This window comes from Astatotilapia calliptera, chromosome 16 (genome assembly GCF_964374335.1).
Source record: "Astatotilapia calliptera chromosome 16, fAstCal68.1, whole genome shotgun sequence".
Classification (NCBI taxonomy): Eukaryota; Metazoa; Chordata; class Actinopteri; order Cichliformes; family Cichlidae; genus Astatotilapia; species Astatotilapia calliptera.
This window is the reverse complement of record NC_137437.1, coordinates 10,982,425-10,991,025: the sequence shown is the minus strand read 5'-3', so window position 1 is coordinate 10,991,025 and position 8,601 is coordinate 10,982,425. Positions and strand designations below refer to the sequence as shown.

General features: G+C 36.8%; 1 protein-coding gene across 2 annotated transcripts in view; it reads left to right on the top strand.

Moving 5' to 3' along the window:
- Positions 1-560: 560 nt before the first annotated feature.
- Positions 561-8,601, top strand: part of dgkg (diacylglycerol kinase, gamma) — a 162,842-nt gene continuing 154,801 nt past the window's right edge. For both annotated transcript variants that reach the window (XM_080291182.1, XM_026145635.2), the window contains exon 1: positions 561-958. The gene's annotated coding sequence lies outside the window, so the exon portion shown is untranslated. The remainder of the gene's footprint in view (positions 959-8,601) is intronic.

Sequence of the window (8,601 nt, the reverse complement as noted above, 5' to 3'; positions counted from 1 at the left end):
TCTTATTGGGATGGCTTGACAAATTTGATTTGCTTGGGGTTTTCTCTGTTTCTAAAGAAACCAAACCACGGGAAAAGCTAGGACTATACAAACTTATCAACCAATTTGGACTAGAATAAACCAACTGTAGGTGCCCTAAGATCTCCCAGAGTTAACCAAAGCCAATAGAGGTTCATAATTTAACTGTTTCCATTCTGGAAGCCTTACATCAGATTAAACACAAACAATTTAACTGGAACTATTTATTATTATAATAGAACCTGCCACCAATGAAGACGTATGACAATTTGAATAGATGTGACACTCTTGAGTCTATTTCCATTCTCTGAAACATAAATGTGATTGGGCATTCTGCCTTTTGTAGGAAATATTGTTTTAAATAAAAAAAAGATTTATTGTTTTTGAAAATTCAAAAAGAATAAAACAGATATGACCGTAGTGAGGACAGTTGAATCAAAGGGGAAGAGAAGAAGCAAGCGCAGCTGTTGATCAGTGATACAGAAAAGGAAGAGAAGAGAGCAAGAGAGGAAGCTGAACATGGGGAAGCAGAAACACACACACACACACACACACACATTCGGGAAGAGAGGGAGAGAGAGAGGGAGAGAGAAAAAACAGCAGCGAGCGAGAGAGAGAGAGAGAAAAAAAGGCTTAATTAATTCAGGCTGGATGGGAGGGATGTTGCTTCTGTGCCTGCTGAGGCTCCAGTCAGTGCCTCTGCTGTCGTGCTGCATGTAGCCGAGTGTTTGTGTGAGCAGAGAAGACGACTCGGCGGCTGCTGCCTGCCTCTCTTTGCCTGCCTCATTGGGAACCAGACACCAGTCCAGTCTAGCCACGACTCCACATCCTTGAGCCTGCTGACTGACTGGCAGTCTTTTGGACTGGACTAGCTTGGTCTCTACTAAACGACTAAACAAGGATGTTACTTGGACTGTAGTGAGAGCAGCAATGGCCAGAGGTAGGACAGACTTTCTTGTGACTACTCCTCATGCTCCCGCTTCTCTCATGTCTGTCTGCTGCTGTTGCTTCCATTTTTCTGTTTCTGTGAGCACTCTCTTCTCTCTCGTTTCTATTTAACCTTTAACTACACTTAAATATTTATATCTCCCGTTTTGTTTCTTGAAAAATTTCTGTCTCTCTGGCTAATGATATTTTCCAACTTTTCTGGGGGGTTTTGTTTTGTTTTGGGTTTTTATTGTAAACAAAACTCTCATTTAGGTTTTGTGATAAAAGACTATCATTTTGCAGTTCAGGAGGTTTGTGACGTGTGTTTGGGTGGAGATGGATTAAAAACCAAAATGCCTCAGACTCATTGTTCCTTAAGAAACAGCTGGCTACAAAACAGTTCAGCAAAATATAGGATCAATAGTGTAGTCTGACCGGGCGGTATTAGGCAACAGAGTCAGACATCATGTTCCAGGTCAGGTTACTGTTCATTTTAAAAATGTCTTTACAGTAAAATATGCAGCAAGCCTAATACAGTGACCTTTGTGAAGGAGTTGCAAGGCAAGAGAAAAATCAAGTAAAAGCATTTCCCCAAACATCAGCTGTTTTGAACCAGGGTGTAAGTTTGAACTAAATGTGTGTGGTCTGTCTTCAGTTCTAATTCTGAGGCTATTATATTTGTATTTTTCATTAAAAAAACACCCATTTATGGGTATATGTTGCACATCTTCAAGTCACTCCCTTGTAATCCCAGGATGCCTCCTTGAGAGCGATGCTTTAGAACGAAGCGACCGACTCCTCGTGATTAATCTCAAATCGGCACGCCTAATTACATCTCATCAAGCAATCACCGAATGTGATGGTTATTTATTCCTTGACAGCATCCACTTGGATGCTGATAAACATTAAGGACTCTCTGCCCCAGCCTCGTCTACATGAACACGACGAGCGAGCTGAAAGGGCAGAGCCGAGCCAATTGGGAGGAGAGGATCAACAGAGAAAATGAGAGGAGCATAAACACATGAGAAGAGGCTGAGTCCCTAGCAGGGAGTGTGAGGATAGAGGGTGAAGAGAAGAGGATCATTTAGCAGAGCCCTGAAATGCTGCTCAAGCAGCAGGAAAGCATAGAAGCACAAGTGCATGTGTACACCACAGTACATGGCCATGTTGCGGTGTAAGTCATGTTGAAAGAGGATGGCTGCTGGGTCAGTCAAGGTCTGAGAAAACAGTAGTGAAACCTACTGATGAGGAGCTGTCTGTCATCAGAGAGTAATTCACTATTAAGAGGTGAATAAGTGCCTATTTCTTTCATTTACACAGTGACCTGAAGAGGTGATCCCACACATTTTGAAACATCTGTTTCTTGATCGAAATACATATTTGTTCAGTCACATGAAAGCAACATTTAAGAAAAATTAGTGTAAATTCTTCTAATTATTTTACATAAGTCTTCACTACTTGAAGTTTTAGACCCAAACAGTGAGAGTAAAATGAGTCATCACTGGCGCTAAATGAATTAGTGGCTCAGCATCGCATTCTGTGTTGTTTGCTCAGTCATGATACACAGTTTTAAAAGCTTATAGACTCAAAGATGATGTTCTGTACATAGGTGACTGCTGAGGCCTTTAACTTATCATTTTAAGACAGAACTGAGTGAGCTGTGAGTCTGACTGAGCAAACAATGACACTGCAAGGTCATAGACTAGCAACTTTCAGTTGCAGAGAAGCCACATGGTAAAAAACAAAACCAAACCTTTTTTTCAATAATCTTCCCCATTGACTTATTTTAAAAAAAATATTCTTATATGTACAATATGTGCAATCAAGTCATAATGGCAGAACACAAGACTTACATTCTGATGTGACCTTTTAAGCTTGTTGCGAAAACTTGCAACAGTATCATTAATTTATAGCCAGTAAAATGTAACAACTGTCAGCACCTGTCATTCCCATACAATTAACCAATAATCAGGTTTCTTCAACAATTATTTTAAACGATGGTCATGTCACATTGCTGAACAGGAAAAATGGGTAGAATATTTCTACTCTTAAACGGCAATGAAAGGCAACAAAAGCCCACAGAACGAGCCTGTACAAATTGCATGCAATCCACCAGCCAACTTCAGCTCAAGACTTATTTCGGACTTTCATTTTAATCATCTGTTTTGTTTTTACTGGTTTCATTAAGGTTTGGAGAACAAAATGACTTCTTTTTTGTTGGAAAAAAGATTCCACTTTGGGTTGTAATAGACACTGTCAGGTAAACATCTGATTAGAAGTGTATCCACCATCTTTTTGCTCTGATTTTGATCTCCACCACTTCCTACGGGAAATATTTGTCCCTTCAGCTGCAAAATTCTCCACTACATATTTCCACTACTGATGAGTTTCACTCTGGGCCTGTAGCTGTTTGCTGCCACGCAAGTAGTAGTAGTATTGATTATAGCTACTTTAGCAAAAAATAACTAAATTACACATTTTTAAATGAGGCCATGTTGTAACATGACTAATGCAACTTTGAGTTTGTTTTTGATGTTCGTCACACCCTCTGCTCTCAAGCTGTTAAAAGCAGTTTTGTGATTATTGAAAGAGGACAGCTGTTTGTATTTTTATTTCTCTTTTAGTGAAGTAAAAATAATTTTATAACAGTGCTAGTTCTATCAGACAAGTGTCAGCAAAACATGTAGCTAACATGATCAACCCGAAATGTTTTAGGGTGACAAATAATAACCTGTAGTACAGCCTCTATTAAGACTAAAAATATATCCTAATAAAGGGCTTTCAGCAGTATCCAGGCAGACCTAGATTCTCCACAGAGCTAAAGCAGAGGTAACAGGCCTCCAGAAGCATTTCATCCTACTGAAGTCGCATTTATGAAGTCAGGCTTTATTAAATGGAGACTATATAATATATTTGCTGCATATGTGTGAAATCTTGCACAGTATTAATTAGACCCTTTTTCATGCAGTAGGTTTTTAACAGTGTATTGCTGACCAAAACTACAAGAGACTACAACCATTTCACTAAAACATCCTTGTATGGTTTTCTAGTGAAGAGGTTGGGTTGAGAAATGATGCAATACAAAGCATGAGGGGCCAAAACAAGGATTGGTCTAACGCTCCAGTGATCCAGAGGTAAATGTGTCCTGAGTATCCACAAGGCTGCATACCACTGTCTCTTCGCCAGTCATCTATATCACACATTTGTACAGTTAAAAGTAACTCAGGAGTGGATGTGCAAAACCTACAGTATTTTGATATTGTAGTAAATCTACACCGACCATCCACCACATTACTGGAGAACTGCCTAGTAGTAGGATTAGAATTAGGACGTATTTAAGCCACAAATATGCTGCGTTTCAGAACCTATAAGATGTTTCTTTTGAAATCAAGTCTTTATAGATCTGTATTATGGCCTGTGAAGTTATTACAGTTTGGGTATGCCATGTGTGGTCTGCAGACCTGCAGCTCCAGTGTTCCCTGTGGCTCTTTGTGCCTGTCTCCAGTAATTCCCTGCGGCTTTGGCAAAAATATAGATGAATATGAACACATGAATATAAACGTGGAAATCATATGACATGTATATTATGACATATTCCAATTATACATGTATAGTAATGCATGATCTTAAGTTCAAAACAAAACAAAACAAAACTTTTAATGTTCAGAGTGCCCCATATAGTTTAAGAGCAACACCAGTTAAAATAGGACTGTACATTTTAATAGATTTGACTCCACATTTGCCCAAATTGTGTTAATTAAACAATTTTTATGACTTTTATTCTACAATTTCATAAATGTAACAACAACATATTATTATTGAAATAACAACGTAAAGTTAAAGTACAAAAAAAACTATAAATAGCCCCTTGCAGATGAGTCATAAGTGGTATAAGATTTTAATCATTTAGACTTTTTAATAGCGTTGATAGTCAAATTTATATTTAAGTTTAGAAAACAGACAGTCCCTCTACTCTGATTCTTTCTGTGAAAGAAGCAAATTAACTCGCTGAATCCTTTTGAATATCTCTATTTTAAGCAGAGCTGGAATTAGCTATATGCTGTAAACCCTCCTAATTTGTGGTGTATATCTTATCAGAAGGGAAGCAAAAGATGTATAACTAAATGCTTGACTTTAGTAGCCTAAATTTGCTAGTGAAATCGAATTATTTGCTGCTGTAAACAGATGTGCTCCTTGAACATAATCAGAACCATAAATCAGCAGGAAGTAAAAGAAATAAAATTATCAATTTCAGCAGCACTTACAGAAGTAATATACAATTTTATTTATTTATTAGCTTCCACCATGTGATTGCTACTCTTCCTGGTGCCCATGAGGGGGGGGAAAAATCTTCAAACTTACAAAAACCAAATTAGAAAACACAAACTTTATAACCAAAAAGTATATTGCATATTAAAAAATAAGCATTAAAGAACTGTTTTGTTCATACTGGATTTACTAGATCTAACATCAGTTGACTTCACTGACAGGTTTCATAATTATGATTAGTTCCAGTATAGGCTAATTATATACAAAGGTGTTGTGGTGCATGGCACTTTCTAGCAACAGCTATCAGCTATCAGCAGCCATTGTTGAAATTACATAGTTCACCTGTTTAGACCAACAAAAAAGAGTTATTTAATTTTACATTTTTTAATTTAATCTTCTTAACCTGTTCAATGGATATCCTATCAACATCACAATTCAACAAATGAGACTTAGAAAGAGGTTTCCTAGAACCAAACACAACAGATTTAGTTTTGACAATATTTACTGCTAATTTGATAATTTTCACTGATTGATTTACAGCCTGTAAGCTCTGCCTGCAGGCGCTAATGAAGAAGTTGTAAATAATGTATGTATAGCAAATGTACATATTACTTTGTCAGAATTTTAACAAACTAAATCATAAAAATTAAAAATAAAAGAGGGCCCAGATGGCTGCCTTGTGGAACACAAGAGTAAAGTCCTGTTTTTTTTTTTTACCTCAATTATTTTCTCTTCATTAAAGTCAACACTGAAGGTGCGAAACCATAGTGTTAAGCTTTCCCATAAGAATGTCATGATCAAAACCATCAAGTGTTATTTAAAAACAGTGATAAAGTTTAACAAACTTACTATTGTTAGTATCCCTTTGTTTGTCTCTTATACAGTACTGGTGGAATATTGAGGTATATGCATGTTGCAAAACTGTTTGCCATTTTGACAAAAGTCATCAAACATTTGTTTCGATATTATCTTTTCAAACATTCACTTCCAGTCAGAACCAATAAAATCAAGACTTGTCAAGGAAATTTATGCAAAGGCAATACTTTGGCTTCTATCCAGATCTGGAGGTAAATTCCGAAAATATTATAAGGTTAAAGGTCTTACAACTCTAGACTCTTCAGTAATCTGATTTAATGCAAAATGATACATTTCATCTTTCATTATATTTTTCAAGATCTGTTGAACTGAAAAAAAATAGTAAATTGTATACTTTACTGACAAAAAAATCTTTAAAATAAAATTAGCAATACCTATATGCCTCCGAATTCTACATATCTATGAAATTTTATTAATTCATCACATATTTATCACTTTCCATGATTTCTTACTATTATTTACAGTGTTGTCTCTTATTGTTGTGATTTAGTCATCTTAATTCTTTATCTACAATATGGCTTCTGTCATAAATACAACCCAATTCCTGAGCAGTCTCTTTTTCCCTTATCTCTCTGCAGCATTGTTGATCTTAACTCATCATCTGACAACCCTTCGCTGTTTGCGTCCCGATTGGAGCATGTTTGTTAGACAGATTCATTAAATTATCCATAAACAACTTGTTTTAACATCATGCATCTGACAAGTTTCTTTTTTTCATGTTATTCAGAAATAGATCCATATTAAAAATTTTTTTTATCTGATCCATGGAATACAATTCCTCTTCCAGGTTTTCCAATTTTGTCTTTCAGGTGACATTTATCAAGTTATGATTAGTTGAACCCACCCCCCACCAATACAGCCTGTGAACATAATCTTTTAACATTTGTAAATATATCATATGTGTATGTAGAAATTCTATTATGGTCTATTGTGACTCTGTGGTTATTTAAGGGAAACCTTGTTGGCTGTGTCACAATTTGAAAAAGGTTACAGAAGTCTGACTTAAGACTTAAATCCCTTTTTCTTTTTCTTTATGAACAACTCCTATTAAGCCAATTAATATTCCAGTTGCCAAGAATTAAAATATCAAAAAGTGGTATTCCTGGTGATGACCCTAACCCTTTCCAAACTGAAATCCTACCTTATTGTTTGGAGTCAAGTAAAAAAGTATTTTTTTTATGTAAATGTAAATGGCAAATGTTTCTTTGCAATTAAGGGACAAAGAAAAGTTATATTCAGTGCTAGTGTAGCTCAGTTAGATAAGCCATATGCTGCATGGCTGAGAGCAGCCGACACAAGTTTGAATCTGACCTGCGGCCCTTTTGCCACATGTCTCCTCCTCCTTCTTCCTCTTCTTTGTACCTTTCCAATAAAGCCCAAAACATATTAGAATTATTTTCTTTGTCCCTTAATTGCCAAAGTTTGGGCGAACATTTTTTTTTCTCATAAACAAAATGTATATATTGTGATTGCAAAGGATTCAGGTTTTCACTGATGATGATCTGGACCTCAGAGGGTTAAGCCAGTTTTCATCTGATTGGCTGTCCCTTGGAAACAAAGCGTTTAAACAGCAGTTAGGTGGTTTCTGTGCTCACAACCAGCTTTGTACCTGAGTTGACCATATGAAGGACAACCACTCTTTATGACATCACAGAGATCCAATAGTAGAAAAAAAGTTTTATTATATAGTCGTATATACACGATTAAAATGTGGTAAATTACAACAGGTCACATGTCAATACACTGTATTTTTAAGTTAAAGGTGCCATTCGAAGCATCAGTGGTGTTTTTGCCTTTAAAGAGTGTTTACAATGTTTTTTGGTCAGTGCATTTAACTCTGGGAAAGCGGTATTTCATACATAATCATGTTTCATATACACAAAACTCAACCATGACAGGGTGGACAAGCAGCATGGAAACCTCTTATTTCAAACCGACTGCCATTCCTCTTTAAGTACAGTGCAATCAGTACTTGTGTATAGCTTGGCCTTTCCATTTCCCTCTGCGTTTTACACACAATCCCCCAGTTGCCATGACACCAAGGCCTTCCATAAATACTCGTGGTATTTGTGAGGCTACATCCCCAGTAGGTTAGAGAACAGAAAGCCCTATGTGAGCCTTGCCTGCAGCAGTGCTAATCGCAGATCAATCTGCTCCCAGATAGTTTGTCACCTACAGTGCCATTTCCAAGCTGAGATTTTGCTCCATGTGCTGTGGGTGTTCGCCACAGTAGATCACAGAACACACATACATATTGTCTTTTCATTATCCTTGTAACCTTCACAGTGTACACTTGCTGTAGGCAAATAACAGTGTGGTAGAAGTTTAGCAGATGACTAACAATGCTCATCATACAGACCTATGAAAGCATAGGTGAAAGCTATTGTGATTCATTCTCTTGAGATTGATAGAACTATCATAGAGAATATCAATCTTCTAGATTAGGATTTAACGGGCGATGAGTTGGGCGAGAATTAAAGATAGTCCGGGACAAGAAGCAGGAATAGCATA